General features: G+C 37.4%; 1 pseudogene; it reads right to left on the reverse strand.

Annotated features, from left to right (window-relative positions):
- Positions 1–1,838: 1,838 nt before the first annotated feature.
- Positions 1,839–2,727, reverse strand: LOC114039088 (annotated as a pseudogene).
- Positions 2,728–21,318: the final 18,591 nt, after the last annotated feature.

Raw genomic sequence — 21,318 nt, forward strand, 5'->3', positions numbered from 1 at the left:
GGAATTTATGATTCTTTTAAATCAATGGATCGCTATTTGATTTAGTTATTTAAATCATTTACTAGTTATGAAAAAAGGTGTCCAGGAAAGGCTTTTTTTTTTTTTTTTGGTACAATACTTCTGGCTCTTAGTCACATCAGACTCAACATGTCCAAAACAGAACTCACTTTTCTTCCTAAATACTCCCTTCTTCTAAACATCTCTATTACTCTTGGCAACTGGACTGAACCAGCCTCTAATCTGTGGATGGCCAAAGCTGAACAGGGAGGGCTAGAGACAAGAGAGTCAGGAAAAGAGCAGAAGTTTAATTTCAAAGCGAGGGAAATGGCTTGCAAGCAAAGAGGAAACAAAACACATATACTGGGGTCCCTCAGAGGGATCTGAGAAAGTGTGGGGAGATCTCAATACTTACATCAATGGCTACACAGTGATCTGTAGCCCAGATAATGAGGGATAACAGCAACAATGAGGCAAGTTTGATTCATAGCAGGGTTTCATGACTGGAACAAGAGTACTTATTCAAGGTCAGAGAACTCCTGGTGCTGGTCAAAGCAATATAATAATTTGTAATTTTGCCAGAAAGTGAGATCATCCAGAGGGTGAGTGCAAAGGATTGTTGTTACGTCGGTCTCAGAGCACAGTTTATTTGCTGGGCATTAATTCTGGAAAAACAGGTTATCTCCTATTATCTTGACACTCTTGAGGGTAACAAAATCCGCCTAGTCACTGAGGCTCACAACTTCAATGTCATCTTTTTTCTCACTTATTCCACATGTCTAATCAGTTGTGAAAATTTGTTATTTCTACCTTCATGACATCTTCCTTACATATCCACTTTTCTCAATTCACATAGTTACAACTTTAGTTTATCCAGGGGTGGGGAATCTGAAGCCTTGAGGCCACATGTGGCCCTCTAGGTCCTCAAGTATGGCCCTTTGACTGAATCCAAACTTCACAGAACAAATCCCCTTAATAAAAGGATTTGTTCAATAAAACTTGGGCTCAGTCCATAAGTTGCACCCAAAAACCTAGAAGGTAACATGTGGCTTCCAGGCTGCAGGTTCCCCACCCTTGGTCTATGCTGAGGATTCATGTATATGTTTAAAATAATCATTGATCCTACCATGTAATTGAAGAGTTTGTCCCCCACCCACATTTTTGAGATCTTTGTGATGAGAAGTGTTGATTCAGTATGCTGTGAATAGCTGATATCATTTCTAGTGGGCCATGGATCCCTTGACTTTTATTTTCAAAAAGAGTACCTTTTTATTGAACACCATAAAACATGGCTTTTATGAGTTGACATAGAGGACCTAGAGGGCCACATGTGGCCTCGAGGCTGCAGAATCCCCACCCCTGGCATAGACCTTGTCAAGAGAATTAGGAAACTAAGGCAAAATTTGCTGCTTGCTATTTATAAAGGGCCATTGTTTCTCCCCATTGTCTGTGACTCTGGAAAATAAACTGTGCCTCAATTATTGCTTCTTTTAAAATTACATTTTTACAAAGCTATTTAGTGCCTGACACAGAAAAACAATCACAAGTAATTTATTTTTGAGAATCATTTAACATGAAATTATGCAAATAAAATTTGTTTAAACACAAATCCACATTTGTCATAACACAGATGGCAAAGGACAAAGTAAAAACCAAAAAAAAAAAAACTAAATCAGCTGTAACATATAATTAGACACAGTGGTGTCATGTACGTTAAAACACTTTTACAAAATAGTTATCTCAGATCAATAGAAAACCACTCTCTATTTAATGCCATCATCCTGCAAGATATGTTGCTGTAGCATCTGTACCTGTTTTCTCCATGTCCTCATTTAATGTGATTAGTAATTGTTTTGGTGATTACCACCTCCTCTAGATGCTTTGGTATATGTGCTTTGTTGACCACTATATTCTACCTATCCTTGTCCATATCCATAGCTCCCACTGTTACACCTAGTATAATCATATCCACCATAGCCACTATAGTTTTGATCACCACCATAGGCATTATTACAACTTCCATACCCTGGATCATAATAGATATTAAATCCTTGGTTCCAGTTTTGGTCCCAACCTCAGGCACAATCCCTACTTCTACTTACATGCCAACTGAAGTGTCTCTTCCTCCTTTCTATTGTTGCTATTGTTGCCTTTATATCTCCTTTAGGCTGGGCAACTTTGATTTCACACTTTTCAGAACCAATCTGATTATTTTTTCTAATAATTTCTTTACTGGTTCTTCATGTGCGTATGTGATAAACAGAATCCTCTTCTTTTATTTGTTTTTGAGTCCATTGGAAGTTCAATATTCTCAATCTCTCCAAATGCTTTAAAATATTCTTTGATTTCTTCTTCTGATATATTTGGGCTCAGTCCACTGACAAATACTTTTGGGGGGCTCCTTTCCCTTTAAAGTTTTAGTCCTTTGGGGATCTATCAACTGGCCACCTAGCTTGTATTCTTTAAGTTTGAAGACCTTATCAACACTGGCAGCATCTCTGAAAAGCACAAGTATGAATCCCCTCAATCTTCATGTGACAGGCTCTGTTTTAATTGTGCAGTCTACAATCTCTACAAAAAGAGACAGATATTCAGTGAGATCTTTTTTGCTTGAATTCCAGCTTAGCCCTCCAATAAACATTGTACATCATCCTGTTGATTCTTGCTCACACTGATTCTGAAGCCCTCTGAGAATTCCTCTATGTTGCTGTACTCATTCTAGTCCTCCATGACTGTGGGGTTGTTGGTCAGGGCAAGTGACAAGGAGAGGGAGTTGTAGCAGTAGAGGCAGGGCATTGTATAGAGTTGGATTTAAAATAATGGAGGAACATTAACAGTAGGATTAAATATAAATTCCTTTGTTTGACATTTGAAACTCTTCATACTTAAACCATTCCTACTTTTCCATTATTCATAGATTTTACCATTCTTCCATGAACTTTATGATCCAACCACACCGGTCTTTCTGTAATTCCAGGAACACAATATCCATCTCCAATCTCTTTGTCTTAGCATTAGCTCTCCTTTATTTTTGGAATGCTCTGCCCTCTCACCTGTGCCTTTTAGCTTCCCTGATTTCCATCAAGACAGCACATTTTATCTACTCCAGGAAACCTGTCCTAATCCTCCCAATTCATACTGCCTTCCATTTCTTCTACCTACTCTGCATCTATCTTGCATGTTCCATTTACTTACATGGTATCTTTCCCCTCTCCTCATTCCACATCTCACATCTACCAAGATTTCTATAACAAATTATTTTTTTCCTATAAAGACAATGATCACATTTGGAGTAAAATATCGCAATCCACACTGTTCTTCTTAAGGAAGTAGAAATAGCACTAAAGAAAGCAATCATGGAAACAGCAGGTAGACTTAGAAGAAGTATGCAGAAGAAGTCTATGTTGGAAGCCACTCAATTTTGAGGGCATAGAGACAGTTAGGTGGCTCAGTGGATAAAGCACTGGGCCTGGAATTAGTAAGACTTGAGTTCAAATCCAGCCTCTGAAATTTACTAACTATATAACCCAGAGCAAGTCACTTAACCTGTGTCTGCCTCAGTTTCCTCAATTAAAATTTGGGATAATTTTACAATTATAAAAGTACTTGACACAGTGCCTACCACATAATAGATTCTTAATAAATCCTTGTTTCCTTCCATTGTGATATGATTCTCTGAGTATCTGAAAAAAAAAATCTTGGAAAAAATTATGAACTTGATGTAGCAAGAGTGAAGGATAACTGATGGACAGCCTATATGCTTTCTTGATATCCACACAATAGCAAGAGACATAAAAGCTGCCCTATATGTTGGGAGAGAGGAATTATGAGAAGGCACAAATAAAAGTTCAAAAGATTGGAAGGTTTGTGATTTGTCATATTGGAAAGAGTACACATATGAATGAAATTATTGTCCCAGAAATAAAATATAAAAGTAAAAAAATATAAAAGTAAATGGTTATTCATCATCCACATCTAAGCTGGTAAGCAGTACTCTTGAAGATAAATAAAATAAGTACTTGATAAAATATAAATACTGTGCTATTATTTCTATAAACAACAATGAACTTTTAGAGACTGTCATGTCAACATTACATTATTCCTATTTTTAGGACTCTCTTTAGAGAGATTTCTTTAGTGGAAATATTTTTTAGGGGAAAAAAACAGTTTTCAAACATCCTACTTTGTCTTAAACATGTATATAATTAGTGATGCCTCACATTGCAATTCTAGGAATGTGATCATTCTGCACAGCTGGTACAAACGAGGTGGGGATTTGGAAACAGGAGCTTACATGACAGTAGAGTTGGCTAAGAAGTAGATAGACACAAGTATATGCCTCTTAAGGGCTGGGTTGCACCTGAGGAAAATGTTCTGGTAGTAGGGATGACACAAGTTTTGACTTCAGGTACCTCTGTGTCATTGGGTATTTAACCAGGAAAAATAAGAGCTCTCCCTGCCTAGGCCAAAGGGGGCTATTGGGTCAAAGTCTACTTTCCCTGGAAAAAATTAGGGAATGGCCCACCACAGAGTGGCAGGGAAGAAATCCATGTTCTGGAATGTAGACCTATGTACCATCTACCTCTTATGTGATGCGGTGAAGTTGGTGATCTTGAAATGAATACGCTTCATTAAACCTGGTGAATGATATCTGTGATCCTTTCTCACTCCTAACAAATGAGCCACTCACCATTCTCTGAACTCGACATTCTTCTCCCATCTCTGCACTTCTCTACATGCCTAACTTTTCCATGCCTAACATGCACTCTCTCCTCATCCTCACCATTCAGAAGCTTCATCTTCTTTCAAGATTCAGCTCTGGTATCAATTCTTCTGTGAATGTTTTCCTATCCTCCAAACTCTTAGTGCCTTTCTCCCACTCAAAATCCTTTATTTATTCTTCTCTCTGGATATTCTGTATTCCCTGGGTAGAATGTAATCAAGATTTTTCATTTTCTTTTTCTTTGTATCATCAGCACCTAGGACCGTGCCTTCCACCTCATAAGAGTTGAATAAATGTTTGATTGAATTAAATAATAGTTTATGGAAATTAACATAGCTCATATTCATATGGAGTTTTAAGATGCACAAAATACTTTCCTTACAACATCCCAGTGAGGTCTATAATATAAAAATCATTATATTCATTTTTATAGATGAAGAAATTGAGGCTGAGAGAAGAAACATATCCAAATTCATGCAGCTGATAGGCTTTGGACACAGGACTCAAATGCATACTTTATGGCTCCATCACCAATGTTTTATTTTGTTTTTCCACAAGGCCATACATCCTTCGTAAAATGCTGCCTCAAAGAAAGTCTTATAGATCTTTCTCCTGCTTCAACAGCATTTGTTTCCCTTTCATTCTTGCTTCAGTTTACCCAGGCTCATCTTCCTGCTCCTGTCTCCCTAACCAGCTTTGCTTTCCTCTTGAAATCCCATCTTATTCAAGAGACTTTTCCTGGTCCCCTCAGTTGGTCCTCAATCTGAAATTACCACTCATATACTTGCTATACATCTTACCTATATCCATTGATTTATATGTTGCCTCTCTCATTAGAATATTAACTCCTAAAGGACAGGGAATATTTTCTCTCTCTCTCTCTCTCTCTCTCTCTCTCTCTCTCTCTGTCCCCAACAATTAAAAAGATTTCTGGCCCTCATTAAATATTAAATGCTTAATAAATGCTTTTTGATTGATCAATTGATCATATCCTCCAGCCTGATCCTTTTTTGTTCATTACCCTTTTAACCTGACCTTGTAACTTTTTCCTGCTTATCAGTGTTCATATTGTCCTTCTAAGATTCCTTTTTTAAAAAAAGGAATAAATAACTTTAAAGTTATTTTATAAATTTTATTGGACAGCATTCTTAAGAAACTTGAATCCGTTTTTATATGTGTGTTTTATTTAAAAGCATAGCATCTTACATTTGACAATTAACATACTCAAACTCTCATATAGTATAGCTCCTAATTATGAGAAAACTGCTGAATATAGTGGATTAGATACTACACTTCAGAGTCAGAAAGACCTGAGTTCCAATTCTACTTCAGACACTTACTACTTACGTGACTTAAGGTAAGAGCTCTCTGCACCTGAGTTTCCTCATCTGTAAAATAAGTAGGTGAGACTTAAATGCCTCTCAAAGGTAGCTTCTAGCTCTAAATCTATGAGCGTATGAAAATAATCACAATAAAAACAGCTAGCATGTATGTAGTGTTTTAAGGTTTGTAAAATGTTTTACCAGTGTTATTTCATCCTCTCAGTGACCCTGGGTGGAGAGAGGGAGGGTAAGTACTATTATTATCCTCATTTTACAGAAGAGGAAACTGAGGTGAAAAGAGAGTAAGCGATTTTCCCAGGCTCATACAATTAGTAAGTGTCTGAGGCTGATATTTAAAAGGAACTGGACTCAAAGTCCAGAAGACCTAGGTTCAAATCTTGCCTCTAGGACTTACTTTTCTTTTTCTTTTCTTTTCTTTTCTTTCTTTTTTTTTCTTTTTTCTTTTTGAGGCATTTGGGGTTAAGTGACTTGCCCAGGGTCACATACCTATTAAGTGTCTGAGGCCACATTTGAACTCAGGTCTTCCGGACTAGGGCCGATACTCTATCCACCATATCACCTAGCTGCATTTTTTTTTTGCTTGGGAGAGAGCAGTTTGGTGGAATGATGAAGTCAGAAGCCAGATTGTAAGGGATTAAGAAGAGAATGAGAGGAGAGAAAGTGGAGACATGTATTTACATCTCTATGTAAATGATTCCTAGATCTATCTACCCCTAACCTCACTACCCAGTTTCATTCTCACATCAACAACTTATGCACCGAGGACCTTGTACAATTTTCTTCACTTTTCTGAGACTTAGTTTCCTCATCTGTCAGATGGGGTAATTATGCTTGTTTCCTATCTCATAGAGTTGCTATGACAGAAGTGCTTTTTTTTTAAATCTTAAAGTTCTACATAAATGTGTTATTATTGTATCAACTTACACACTACCTAGGCTCAATTGTATTACCCAAAGTTTTTCCATAGCCAGGAAAAGCTCACAATACAGCCTAGTAGTCTGGTGTTAACCTGGTCCCAGGTATACACCTAATACCACATATAAATAAAATGATAGTATTTTAGCCTTGAGCAATTGTCATGGTTTAGAAATTAGAAATCCTGAATTCTATTTCTGGCTTTGCCACTGACAGATTTTGTACAAGTCAATTAACCTCCCTGAAACAATCCTCACTACCTTTCCATTTCAAGGTAGAATTTTGAAGACTTATATGAATATAAATTAGTGGGAAATTATGTGTTAAGTGGGCTGAGATCCTAGACTGAAAGGAGAGAAAAATAGACCCACAACAGACACCCAGGGGATACCTTAGTAGTCAGCTTTCCCTGAAGATTCTGGATATGTTGCCCATTTTTATGGTATTCTGCAGTATTCCCAAGTTACCATTTAGAGCAACCCTCTAAAAGGCACATCTTATTACTTGATTAACGCAGCTCATTACAAAACACCTTATTTACTGAATACACAGTCGATGACAGATTGTGGTATGAATACCAGTTTTGCTTCAAAAGAACCAGCAGTGATTTTCACTTATGGCTAAGTACCTCTATTGATGTAAATTTCATGGAAAGAAACACATGTGTTTACAATGGCCCTTATGCTAAAAAGCTGCACCAAACTTTCTCATCAGCCCTTCATCTAGGTTAGGTTTTGTTCTCCCAAGTTACACTTTCTCTTCACATGGCCGTTCAAGGTTACTGAATGCAAAAGTAATGTGTCCATATTCTATTTTTTCTCATATAGTGAATAAATGGTGAGGAGAGGGGGAGGAGATGTTCACTTTAAAATATGAAACTTTAATTAAGGGCACCCATAAAAGGTTTGGCAAAATAATATTTTGCAGAATGTTATTCAATGTTGCCACCTTCAGATCAAAATTTATAACAGCAGCTAAAACCTGTGGACCAAACATAATTCCAGAAAGGGATAATCTTTCCATAATTAGACATTCAAACTACATTAGTGGTTTCATGTCTGTTACTATTATGGAATCCTTTAAAAGACTCTTGGTGATCAACTTTGAAGAAAAGATTTTCAGTTTCTAAAGTAGGTGACTGGCATTTTACTGAGGAAAAAATAAGCTAGGAGGCATATATTTCATTTCTACCCTTACATGCTAAAATATAATATCATTAAAAAATAAAAGCAAGCCAAATAGTAGTTAGATATCTCTCTGTCCGGCCTCCCATTTACTCTTTCCTGTTGAATTAAAAGAGAAGAGTGAAAAACTCTTTTTTACATGACAGTCTTACTTCTAGTTGTTTTGAATGCTTACTATAAAAAGCAATAACATAGCCAGTAACCAGGATGGAGAAATAGGTTTGCTTTTTCTTTTGGATCATTTTTGTTATTGTTGTTATGCTTTCATTCCTCCCTCCTCTAGTTGTGATTTCAGGCAGCATCTGTTTTATCAGCCAAACCTAGGGAAACCTGGGGAAAAGGAGACGTCATTTTTTGAGCTGGTGTCCCGGCTTTGGACAATACAAGAGGGTTACTGTTATTGGGTTATTGATTGGCAGGCACTGTGATGTCTTTCCCCAAAGTTCCATCTTCTGCGAGAAAAACACCCTCCTGAAATACAGTATTGTGTAAATGTTCCTTTATGTCATGAAGAGGGGAAAAAATATACTGCACATTTGTCCTGGCAAGAAAGACTAGTGCATTACTTCCGTTCCCCTGGAAGGGGTAGGGGTGGGAACATTGAAAGAATTATTGAACCCTTTTCTCACAGAGGAGCACTGGAGTGGGTTCTGGTTACTTATTGTTCATGGCAGTACAAGGAGAAACTACAAAGCAACACCAGAGGCTTTTGTAGATAGTTTAAGGAAATAGTCTCATTACTTTCTAATCACCCCTTCAACTATCTGGGGGAATCTTATTTCTATTCTAAAGTTAAGTGATTTCCCAGTATAACATACAAGGGGATTTAAAAAGTAATTCACAAGACTTTGATCAACAAGGGAGGGAACTTTCAATCGAAAGAGCTAGTTTTACCATATTACTGACATTTTTTTAAATAGAGGAATTAGAAATAACTGTGACAATAGAAGAAATATTGGTGACATATGAGAACTGGAATTACTCAAAGCAAAAGCCCATGTTCTCAGATCCAGGAATGGTAGAATTACCAAAAGGGAAGAAGAGATCTAATTTCCCCATATATATGTATATGTATGTACATATATATGTGTGTATACACACATACACATATATTAGTTAAGAACAACAACAAAGTACCTTAAACTTAATAAGATGATCTGCAGCTTTACCCCTGGTGACAAAAGATCATGTGAGTGTGCTAATTAGAATGTGAAGTCGCTTTTTTTTAAAATGGATTACTCTCCAAGCTATTTTTTTTCTTTCCAACACCATAATTAATATACTAATTATAAATTACCCACATAAAATTCCATGAGGACTACAGCAAGTGATGTCACTATAGGGAGTATCCCCCCCTCCCCACCAGTGGTATTCTAATGAGTTGCTATTCTCACACTAGAAAACGGTGATTAAGTTTGACCTTGCTTTTTCTTCCCATTCTCCCAAGAAGGGATGCAATGACATCCACATCTCAAAACAGTTGGGACTGTGTGACAGGCAGATTACACGTGCTCAGTCAAATATTCTACCACACACCAGGCTTATACTTTCACAAGCCTTTTGCAAAGCCACAATCTTCTTTGCTCTTTTAGGTACTTGAGAGAACTGAATAATTACTCCCTTAATATGAGCTCATGGGAGTTTTGCAGGCTTTTAAAATTAATATTTCTAAATATATCCAAACTTGAGAATGACAGCATGGCAAAGCAGAGTTGGCCTTACAAAATCTAGATTCAAGTGTGACCCTGGCACATACTGGCTGTGTGCCCCTAGGCAAATCACTTACCCTCTCAGTACTGAAATTATAAATCCAATTCCAAGCCCTGTTCCCCAAATTCAAATTTATATGAATACCTATTCCTAAAATCTCATGAAGAGGCAGCGTGGCATGTAGTGGGTAGAGGATGAAAATTGTAGTCAGAAAGAGCTAGGGTCAGGTTTTGCCTCTGGCACATATCGTTGGGTGACCTGGAGTACTTAAGCTCTCAGTGCCCCAGTATAATTGGATTTATATAACCACATATCCACTTCACTAGAGGAAGGTTCCACGGTGGATTTTTAACGAAGGAGATGAAGTCACAAGTCTAACCAAACAAAAACTGATATATAGGTAACAATGAGAAGCAGCACCGCAGGGTAGCAATGGGAGTGCCTACAAGGGAACCAGGGAAAGTCAATGGTGAACTTAGCCTGAAACAATGATTGGTTCAATTAATCGATTAACAAACACTGATGAAGCACGTGTCAGGCACTGCGCTAAGCACTGATTCATGGTGTAGTGATGTTTCAGTACAGGCCTACATGTTCCCTGTTCTATTTTGAGTGTTCAGTTTGAAGAATCCCTCAGACACCAGGATAAATTTATCTTAAATGAGACAGCCTCCATGAGCTAGTTGAGAAAAGAAGCTAGTCTTAGAGGACACAGCCAAACAAAGGGCTTTGTGAAGTTCTATCAAAGGAAGGAAATGTGAAACGAATAGTGGGGGAGAAAAAGAGAGCTGCCACTTGTAATCTTGCTCTACCCATGAGCTCAGGGTACTCTTCAGGTGTCTGCCGAGAATCATATGGTGGCAGAGCTGAAAGCAGCTCCAGAGTTATCTAACCCAATATTTACCTGCTCTAGATACCCATGCACCTTGGCACTAATCAATGGAAAAATTTTATCAAGCCATAAAACTTCAACTACCAAAGGTCATGACTACTTAAAATAGGTACATTTAAAACCCTGACCCTTTCTTCTTGCGTGCATGCCACCTTCAGCCCCTGCTCCCTCTTTTTGTTCAGATTTCCTCTCTACCTTCTGATCCATGGATACTAGGGTCATAAATCTGTATTAAAAGGAACTTCAGAGGCCATGAAGTCCAACTGCATTTTACAGAGGAAGAAACTGAGTCCCAGGAAAATTAAATGTCTTATCCATATAAGACCTAGAACAACATCTCCTTTTGACATGTGAGGAGTCTAACGTCCATGGAAGCCAAGTGATTTGTTCATGGTCACATAGATAGGAAGCTTGAAAGGAATGGTTTGAATTCATGTCCTCTAGTTCCAAACTCTGGCGTACTCTTCTATGTATAACTTCTAAGCTGAAGCTAGGTTGTATCTGAGGCTACATATAAATTCTACATGTCAATAAAATAGTTCATTGATCTGATGTAGTCAATATTTTTGATTGGCTGTTCTGTCTCAACAAGAAGTAAAAGAGGTTGGGAAAGGCTTTTTGTAGAAGATGAGGTCAACTTCCTCTTTGTCTTTGTGTGCCTAGAACTTAGCACAGTTCTTGGCATACAGGAAGCTTAATAAAAGATTATGTATTATTTATTATTCCATTGGAAGTGTAATTTGGGCTAGGTAACATCGAGTTAGTTGAACCCTTACCCAAAGCAAGCACCCAAACTAGAAAAAAATGCTACAATGACATACAGGGGACATTACAGGGAAATGAGTGCTGATCTTGGAGGCAGATTTCTGTTCAAATCCTCATTGGTGCTTACTGACTGTGTGACTTTGGCTACACCTCTCTAGTCCTTATATTATTGACCTCAGACAAGCCTCTCTAGTCGTCTTGATTATTTCCTATTTATCCTGTATATGGCTTGTTTGTACATATTTGTTCCTTGTCTCCCCCATTAGACTGTGAGCTCCTTGAGGGCAGGAACTGTTTTTTGCCTCTTTTTGTATTCCCAGCACTTACCACAATGCCTCATATATAGTAGGTACTTAGTAAATGTTTATTGATTGACTGGCTGACTCTGACCTCAACGAACTCACATTCTCTTGGGTGAGACAGTAAGTATTCACATTGTCACAAACAGCCTATATTGTACTTTATACTTTGTATTTCTATTGTACACACAATATATACAAAATCAATACAAGATCATGGAGGGGAGGGAGTGAGGCATTATCACCTGGGCGATCAGAAAAGGTAGGTGGGGTTGTTTGAGGTGAGTTTAAAGAAAACTAAAGGTTCTAAGAGTCAAGTTTGAGGGGGTAAGTGTATGGGGGACAGCCTTTCTCCTAGTATTTAACAAGGCCTTACCAAAGCTAACCCCTCTACATGTACCCCTCCAGTCTTCTCTAGATTACATCTACAGTTGTCCCTTCTCTCTCCCTATCAATTTATTCCTTGCTTTTATTTCCCTCAAACATGCTCCTTTCCACAATTATTTAGAAAAAAAATCACTAGACTCTACCATTCCTTCAAGCAATAAACATGCAATATCTTTTCTCCTTTTCTTAGCCAAACTACTTGAAAAAGGTGTCTCCACTTGCTGCCTCCCTTTCTTTTTCTTTCAGCTAATCCTCAACGCCTTACAAACTGGCTTCTGACTTCATCATTCAATTGAAACTTCTTTTTCTCTCTAAAGTTGTTAATCCGGTGATCTTTTCTGAGTCTTAATCCTTCTTGCTCTCTCTGCTGAATATTGGATACTCTCTTCTCTCTGTGGTTCTGTGACAATGTTCTCCTATTTCATCTCCTCCCTGCCTGAATGTTCTTTCTTAGTTTTCTCTGTTGACACTTCATCCATATGACACCCCTAACCACAGGTGTAACCCAAGGTTCTTTCCCAGGTTCTCCTTTCTTCTCTCTCTACAGACTCTCCCGGTAACTTCATCAGCTTTCATGTATTTAACTATCATCTCTATGAAGATGATGATAGATAGATAGTTATGGACACACATATATGCATACATATATATCCATCAATATATGTGTGTATATGCGTATATATATGTGTGTGTGTGTGTGTGTACATATATATATGTATGTGTGTGTATGTGTGTGTGTATTTGTTTATTTATTTATGCATTCACACATTCATGGTATCTCACCTAAGCTTCACTACTACGACACTAACTACTTTTAGAAATTTCATACTGGATGTCCCCAGAGACATCTGAAGTTCAACTATCTTTTCCCTTAAACCTTCTTCTTGTCCAACCTTCCCTATCTCTATTGAACATATTGTCATCCTTCAAGTTACCCAAGTTTATAAGCTCAGTATCATCCTGAGATTACATCCTTGCCACCTCCCTTTCCCTCACCCCACATAACGAATCAATTGAAAAATCTTGCTGTTAAAACCTCTACATCTCTCACATATGATTCTTTTCCACTCAGTTACCACTTTAGTCCAGGCCCTTATAAGTTATTGCCTAGGTTATTGCAAGAACCTCTTAATTGCCTCAAATCTATCAATTCTATTCCATCTTTACACTGCTATCAAAATAATTTCCATAAACTCAGATCTGACCATGTGACTCTCCTACTCAGTCAACTCCAAGAGCTTCCTCGTGCCACTAAGAAAAAGTAGAAATTCCTCTCTCTGCCTCTTAAAGAGCTTCCTTCCACCAACCTTTTTGTCCAGCCATATTGGAAACTTGGTCACTTACCCCATTCTACAATCCAACCAAACTTGCTTTCTTTCTGTTCCTCACACAAAATACTCTATCTCCTATCTCTCTCCCTTTCGACACACCTATAATGTACTTCCCTTTTACCTCCATACTTAATAACATCCTTGTCTTTTAATATGCGGCTCGAGCATGATCTTCTGCATGATATGTACTCTTCCAAATGCTACTGCCTTCTGATCCCTCCAAAATCTGGTGTCTTCTCTCCCAAACTACCTATTTATTATTTAACTACTTTGTATATAGCACATGGGCCTAGAATCAGAAATACCTCAGTCAAAATTCAGCCTCATACACTTGTTCTGTGTATGTGATCCTGGGTAAGCCATTTAGCCTCTGTCTGCCTTAATGTCTCACCTGTAAAATGGGGATAATAGCATCTACATCCCAGAGTTATTGTAGAGAGGGTGTTTCCCCTCTGGAATTCCTATTCTGAGGCCCTACTGTCCTGATTATCGGTGCTTTCAATGGTACACCATATCAAGAACTGGCTCCTGGTAAGGCTATCTCAATCTACTCTCCTTGGCTTTATTCACGACCCTTGTAAGTTTCCAAAACAAAATATCCCTCCTCGGCCACCCCTCCCTTATGCAGAATTGTTCTTTATTAGGATATAAACTCTTTGAGAAGCAGAAAAGTCCTTAAGGATAGTAAGGACTCTCTTCTCTTGTTTTTATGTCTCTAGACTTTTGTCATACCATTGGACTTCAATGACTCAGGAAGAGAGAGTGAGGCTGAGGACTTTGTGCAATTCTGCCTGACTTAAACTCAATTTACAACAAGTCAAGGCATCACTCATGATGTCATTGGTCCTCTTCAAAAGCAAAGGACAAACCACAACATATTCCTGGAGTTTGGCACAATGTTTGACACATGATCAGTGCTTAATAAGTGCTTTTTCATTCATTCATTCATTCATTCATTCATTCATTCATCCATCGTGGGTGCTGAGTCCAACCCTTTCACTCTCTCTATTAGAGTCATTAGGTGACAGGTGACAGGATGTACCCATGTTCCAGGTTTAACTGCCAGAACCTTACAATGTTCTGTCCTTTAATACCAAATAGTCACTGAAAGTCATTTCTCAGAAAATTAGATTTCCTTACCCTTGCCATCCTTTATGGAAAACAGAAAGTACCAAGATTCTTAAAAGAGGGCACACAAAATTTATGTGCCAATTGAGCATCAAGAAAATTGTTGTACTTAACCAATTCCAGGTCTTTTATTTTGTGGGGACCACTGAGGGATAACTCAACACAAAACTATCTTACTAGTTTTACCAGAAGTCCTGGATTAAGGAAACCAATACCAAGGGCTGAAGGGGGATCAACCTTCCCTACCCTTTCCCCAACATTTAGGATCAAGTGACTAAATGGACAAACATATGGCATAACCCCCATTCCACTAAAAGAGAAAAGTAAAACCCAACTTACAACTCAAATCAGACAATCAATAAGTATTTATTAAGTGCTAATCATTTGTCAGTAATTGTGTTAAGTGGTGAGGATCAAAGAATGGCAAAAGACTGTTCTTGACCATGAGGAGCTCACAATCTAGTGGGAGAGACAACATGCAAACAGATATGTACAAACAAGCAGGATAAATAGGAAATTACCAGTATGTATATCTCAGGGTAAATTTTTGGAGGATATAATATAACAGGCTACATCTCAAATGAATAGCAAGTATAGAGAATAGCAAAGGTCTCAGGTATACCCCAGGTGCTCTCAGATGAAAAGATGACCCTCAAGGTCTAAAGAGTCTCTGGTTTCCCTGACAGCTATTGGCATACTAATTCAAAAGGATTTCAACAGGCTAGAATGATGAGCCCAAACAAATGAGATAAACAGTAAAAAGAATGAAAGTAAATTCCACAATTTAGGTTCAAAAAATAAATAGCACCAATATAAAAAGAAAGGTGCCTGATTAAAAAGCATTTTGTATGAACAAGACCTCAAAGGCTTGGCTTATCTCAAACTTGGAGTAGTTAGAAATATGAGATCATTACAAAAAAAAAAGATAATAAAATCTTTGGCTGCCTTAATACTATAGTATCCAGATAAAAGGACTTAACAATTTACTGTGTTCTATGTTAATCTGACCATACCTACTTGATCACATTTTAATTGCAATATGGACAAATTGAAGTACATTCAAACTACAATGGTAAGACATTGGTAATCCATTTATATGAGTATCAGTTGAAGGGTTATGACATGGTTACTTTGGAGAAGAAAAGGATTTGAGGAAGGGAATATGTCTTCAAATATTTGAAGAGTTTCAATATCTGTATAATACCAGAGGGGCAGCTTGATGGCACAGTTGATAGAGGGCCAGACCTGGTGTCAGGAAAAGTAATTTTCCTGGCCTCAGATAATTACAATCTGTGTGACCCTGGGCAAGTCATATGTAAAATGAGCTGGAGAAGGAAATTGCAAACCATTCCAGTATCTTTGCCAAGAAAACCCCAAACGGGGTCACAAAGAGTCAGACATGACTGAAAAGCAACTGGACAACAATACTAAGAGCAGAACTAGAATCCAAAGGTAGATTGTTTAGAGAGATAGATTTTAGCTAATTATTATGAACATTCTTACAGAACTATTAAAAAAATGGAATGAGCTATTTTGCAAAGTAGCGAGTCCCCCATTACTAGAGAAATAGTATTATTTAGTGAAAATAACACTGGTCTTAGAGTTAAAAGGCAATAACTTGAATTTCAGTTCTGAGATTTACTAGCCCTGTGACAATAAGGAACTCATTTAATCTCTCTGAGCTACAGTTTCTTCACCTATGGAATTTAGGTAATTATACTTATTCTACTTACCTCATGGGTTATCTAGATGGTCCAGTGGATAGAGTTCCAGGCCTGAGGTCAGGAAGACTCCTCTTTTGTGAGTTCAAATCCAGGCTCAGACATTTACTAGCTGTGTGACCCTGGGAAGTCACTTAACCCTGTTTGTTTCACTTTCCTCGTCTGTAAAATGAGTTGGAGGACAAAGAGGCAAACCACTCTAGTATCTTTGTCAAGAAAACCCCAAATGGGGTCACAAAGAGTCATACATGACTGAAAAACAATTCAACAACTTACCTCACAGTCCTGGTGTGGGGAAAATGCTCTGCAAGTCTCAAAATACTAAAGAAATTATCACTATTGCTATTTAATTTACTTCAACAAGAAATTATTGTTAAGGACCCAACATGCACCAGTCACTGTTCTGGGTACTGGTAACATAAAAATAAAGTAATCTCTATCCTCAAGGCATTTACAGTATATTGAAGTAAAACCTCATTTACAGAGATAAGTCAATAGAAGGTATTTACCTAGTAAATACAAAATAGGTCCAGGAGGGTATAATATCATTTGGATGAACAGGAAAGGTCTCATGTAGGACTTGGCACTTAAATTAAATATTGAATAAAATTAAAAATTCTAGGAAGCAGAGGTATACAAAGAGATATTCCTGGGAATGATTAAGGGAACAACATAAACATTACTATGAAGACTGTTAAATAGGGGATTCTGAAATGGTGTCCTATTCCATTAACCTTCTACAATGTGCCCCAGTTAGTCACCCTTTATGCTTTATATATTTAAACAAATCTTTTATACTAACTTGAAAACTTGGAAATTGAGTCCTTTTTTACTCATAGTAATCTCGGTTTTGAGTCATAAGCCATTTGTTCAATTGTACAAAATTGGTACATGCCTATTTTTAATCCATCAGCCCGCAAAGTTTCCATGAACTTACTGTACCAATGACCTTACTTCTTGACATATCCTCTGATACAGAGCATCAGAAGCCTGAAGAAATGTTGTTTTAGCACTGTGGGACAGTTTTTCAATTCTTGTAGAATTTCTAAGCTAATTATTACTTGTCTTCCTTCAAGTCTCACTTATTTTCTTCCCCATAGATCCAGGATCATAAAATCCATGTAAATTATCGTGGTTGATGTAATGTCTTTTCTATGAGGGGTTGATTTGGAGTGTTTTTCTTCATAAACCAATTGTTTATTTTAAAAATTGCAATATAAACACCACATTTATCTAGTTTAAGTGTACTAAAAATACTGAAATAAAATTTCTAATGGGCTTCCTTAAACTTAGAATGTGTTGTGCTCTGATTGTTTTTTCTTGATAGATCTTTGATATTACTGGTGTAGGATACTCCCAGGAAGGAATTGTCTCCACTAATAAAGATGAATAATACATCTCTTATAGTCTTAGATAGTAGCCTGATGAATTGATATTTATCCAGGGGCAAAGCTAGGACTTGAACCCTGGTTTCTTTGACCCAAATCAGCTCTCTATGTACTATCCTATGCTGCCTCTCATTTTCTCTAATAATGTCTTTAATTCATTTAATCTCACCTATTTGGAGGCTAAAAGAATTTATGTTAACTGTGATATGGAGGAAAAAACATTTGGTTTATAATTGAAAAGTTTGAGTTAGAATACAAACTCTCTTGCTTACTATATATGTGACCTCTAGCAAGTCACTTACCCTTTTAAGGACTGAGCTTGTTTCCAAAAACAAAACATGGAGGGGTTTGTTTAGATGATCTCTAAAGTCCCTTCCATATCTAAATCCCAAGAGATGTAGCCATAAGACCCCTGACTCAATGGATGTGGACCAATCAATTAGGGACAACATGTTTTAGGATGATAATTCATATCTGGAAATTTGTCCAAAGAGAAAAGAGAAAACTAAAATCAGGCTCAGAAATTCAGAGGGTGTGACCAGGAATCCAAATAGGGAGGAAACAATGACCAAAGAAACTGGGGTCCCAAGTCTATGTTTCTAAAATGGAGAATCCAGAAATTGAGGACAAGAAATTTGGTTCAAAGAATTCACTCACATCCAGGATTCCAGGACAGAAACTTTAGTAATACCCAGGGCCTTATTTGTATGCGTAGAGTGTAGACAATCATGGCAATTCTTTTGTTGTTGTCCCAATAATTAGAGCTCTACAGAGTGAAATAGGTTGCCTGAGGAGATTGTAAGTTCCCTTCACTGAAGATCTGCAAGCACAGCCTAGATTTGTCAGATATGTCGCAACATATCTGACCATTTGAGCATGGGTTAAAATAAATGGCCTGCTAGCTCCCTTACAACTCTGAGAGTTTGTGACTATATGATTCTACATACTAGATTCGGAATCAGGAGAACTAGGGTCAAGATATATCTTTGACACTCACTACCTGTATGACTCTGGGTATACAAAGTCTCTGAGCTACTCTCTTTGACATCTGCAAAATGAAAAGGTTCAGATTGAAATATTATGATCTCTGACAGTGCTACTGGTGGAACTCTGGCAAGAAGAGGCTAAAATGAGGAGGAAGAGCGAAAGTGGATGTCAAGTTATTAGGAGAGGCAGGGTGATATATAGGACAGAATATTGGAGCAAGAAGAATATCGGGGCAAAAGAGGCTAGAAAGGGGAGAAAGAACAAAAGTAGATGTCAAGTTATTAGGAGAGGCAGGGTGATAGATGGTATAGAACATTGGAGCTCGAGTCAGAGGAATTAAATTAGCATCCTAGTTCTTCCACATACTACTGATGTGCCCTTGGGTAAATCTCCTAAACACTTTTGGGCTCAATTTCTTCATCAATTCATAGACTCACAGGTTTTGAGATAGAAGGGAATTTAGAGGTCATCTAGTGAGCTCCCTCATTCTGCAGATGAGAAAACTGAGACCAAGAGAAGATGAGTGACTTATCCCAGGCCACACAGATATTACAGGGCAGAGCTTTCAGTCAAACCCCAAATCTTCCAACTCCAAATTCAGCAACGTTTCAGTTGAACCACATTGCCTTTCTGTTATGTGGAGTTGCGACAGATGATTTCAAGGATTCCGTCTAACTTTAAGCCCAATGTGAATTATTCTTTTGTGGGGAGAGGGGAGGAATATAAGGAGAGAACACTGAAATTCTCTATGGGATCCTATCTTGATTGCCTCAAACTGGCTTCTTAGGTAGAAAATACCTGTACAAGCACATTCTATGAGGAAAAGAAAAGTCCAAGAAAACCCCATCGCTGATTATTATTTGGTTATCTTAACAGCCCTGGCTTTATCTTCAGAGAAAATCTCCAGAGAGTTCATGTAGTCATAAGAGCATATTTGAGACCCATTGAAAACAATAACCAGACCCAGGAGTAGCTTAAGGTATCTGTTTAGCATAATGATCACAGAGAACTCAGAGTGTTTCTATGACAATATACTGTGATTGGTAGCAATCAGGGAGCATAGCACTGCCTTGGGGGAAAAAGATAATCATTTACAGAATCAAACACCAAACACCAAACTGAAAGCTGGAACCTTCAAGTCCCTTTCCCATTTTCTCACTGATTCATAGGACTGCTCAGGAAAAGTATTTAAGGAATTGACTGCAAGTATAAAAAAAGTGAAGATTTTTTGTTGTTGCTAATTTTTCAACCTGAGATGTTTATTTTATTAAAATGAAAAAAAAAAAGATTAGAGCATTCATAGCTGGATTTTACAGCTGGATTTAGATAATTTAGATAATATGTTAATCCAATCCTCTCATTTCTAAGCCCACAATAGCAGAGCCTAGATTCAAACTCAGGTCCTCTGACTTCTAATTCCATACTATTTCTACCTACACAGTGTCTAAAGAAAAGGCAAACTGAAGGCCAATAAAAGGGCAAATTATTGTCTACCTACCTACATAGCTTATATAAAGTAGAGAATTCACAGAATTATGCAGATAGTTTGAAAAAAACAGCATAGCTCGGCAAATAGATGGTGAATCTTGGAGTTGAGGATACCTGTATTCATGTTCATGCCCTCTCTATGACTCATGCTAGCTGGGTGACCATGAGCAAACCACTTAGCCTTCCAAAGTCCCAGGTAACTTTCTAAGACTTAAGTTTCAGATAAGCTATTGATATCTGCATAATTATGGGAAGTTTTCTGCCAAGAGTATCCTACACTGATAAAATCATAGGTCCTGATCTCTCATCTCCTCCCCCCCCCAAAAAAAATCTGAAATGGAATAATTTAGATCTTAAAAAAATCAGGAAAAGATGAAGATTCTTAAAATAAGCAATTATTTGAATGATTAATTCATTCAGTAATTATGCATCTCTCTGATTTAGCTATGTGGACTCTACATTGTTATAGAAAAAACTATTATGGTAGTAAAAGTAGTTTTCAAAAGTTTGTTAATTATTCCTTTTAATCTTATATTTCACAATGGATGTCCAAACATTCTCTCTGCCTCTCTCTCTGTGTCTCTGTCTGTCTGTATCTTTCCATCTGTCTCTGTCTCTCTCTTTGTTTTTCTTTCTGTCTCTCTCTGTCTCTATATCTGTCTCTGTCTTTTTCTTTCTCCATCTCAAACTAGAAATGGCCTACCTTAAGTGAATAAAGTTATCATAAATGAATATCAGAAAATCATTATGCAAATACAAAACATTTTCATTCAGTCTAACTCTTCTACCTCAGGGTTTCTTTAGCTTTATATCCTGCTGTTGGCAACCTTTGACTCCATTACTCACACTACCAATAATTGTGATAACTGTAGATTCCTCTGTCTTTCAGAACATTAACAACTAATAGATTCTTGCTGGGCCATTAGACAACTAACTGGTTGTTGGTTGCTGGTACTAATAAATTTTATATGACTTAATTTATTGAAGAGCACTAGTATAGACCTCAGATATGTGATTAGTTTGATTCTCCATTAGCCTTTGGAAGTTAAATTCAGAGTTC

Source organism: Vombatus ursinus, unplaced genomic scaffold (assembly GCF_900497805.2).
Source record: "Vombatus ursinus unplaced genomic scaffold, bare-nosed wombat genome assembly UNPS02011613.1, whole genome shotgun sequence".
NCBI lineage: Eukaryota > Metazoa > Chordata > Mammalia > Diprotodontia > Vombatidae > Vombatus > Vombatus ursinus.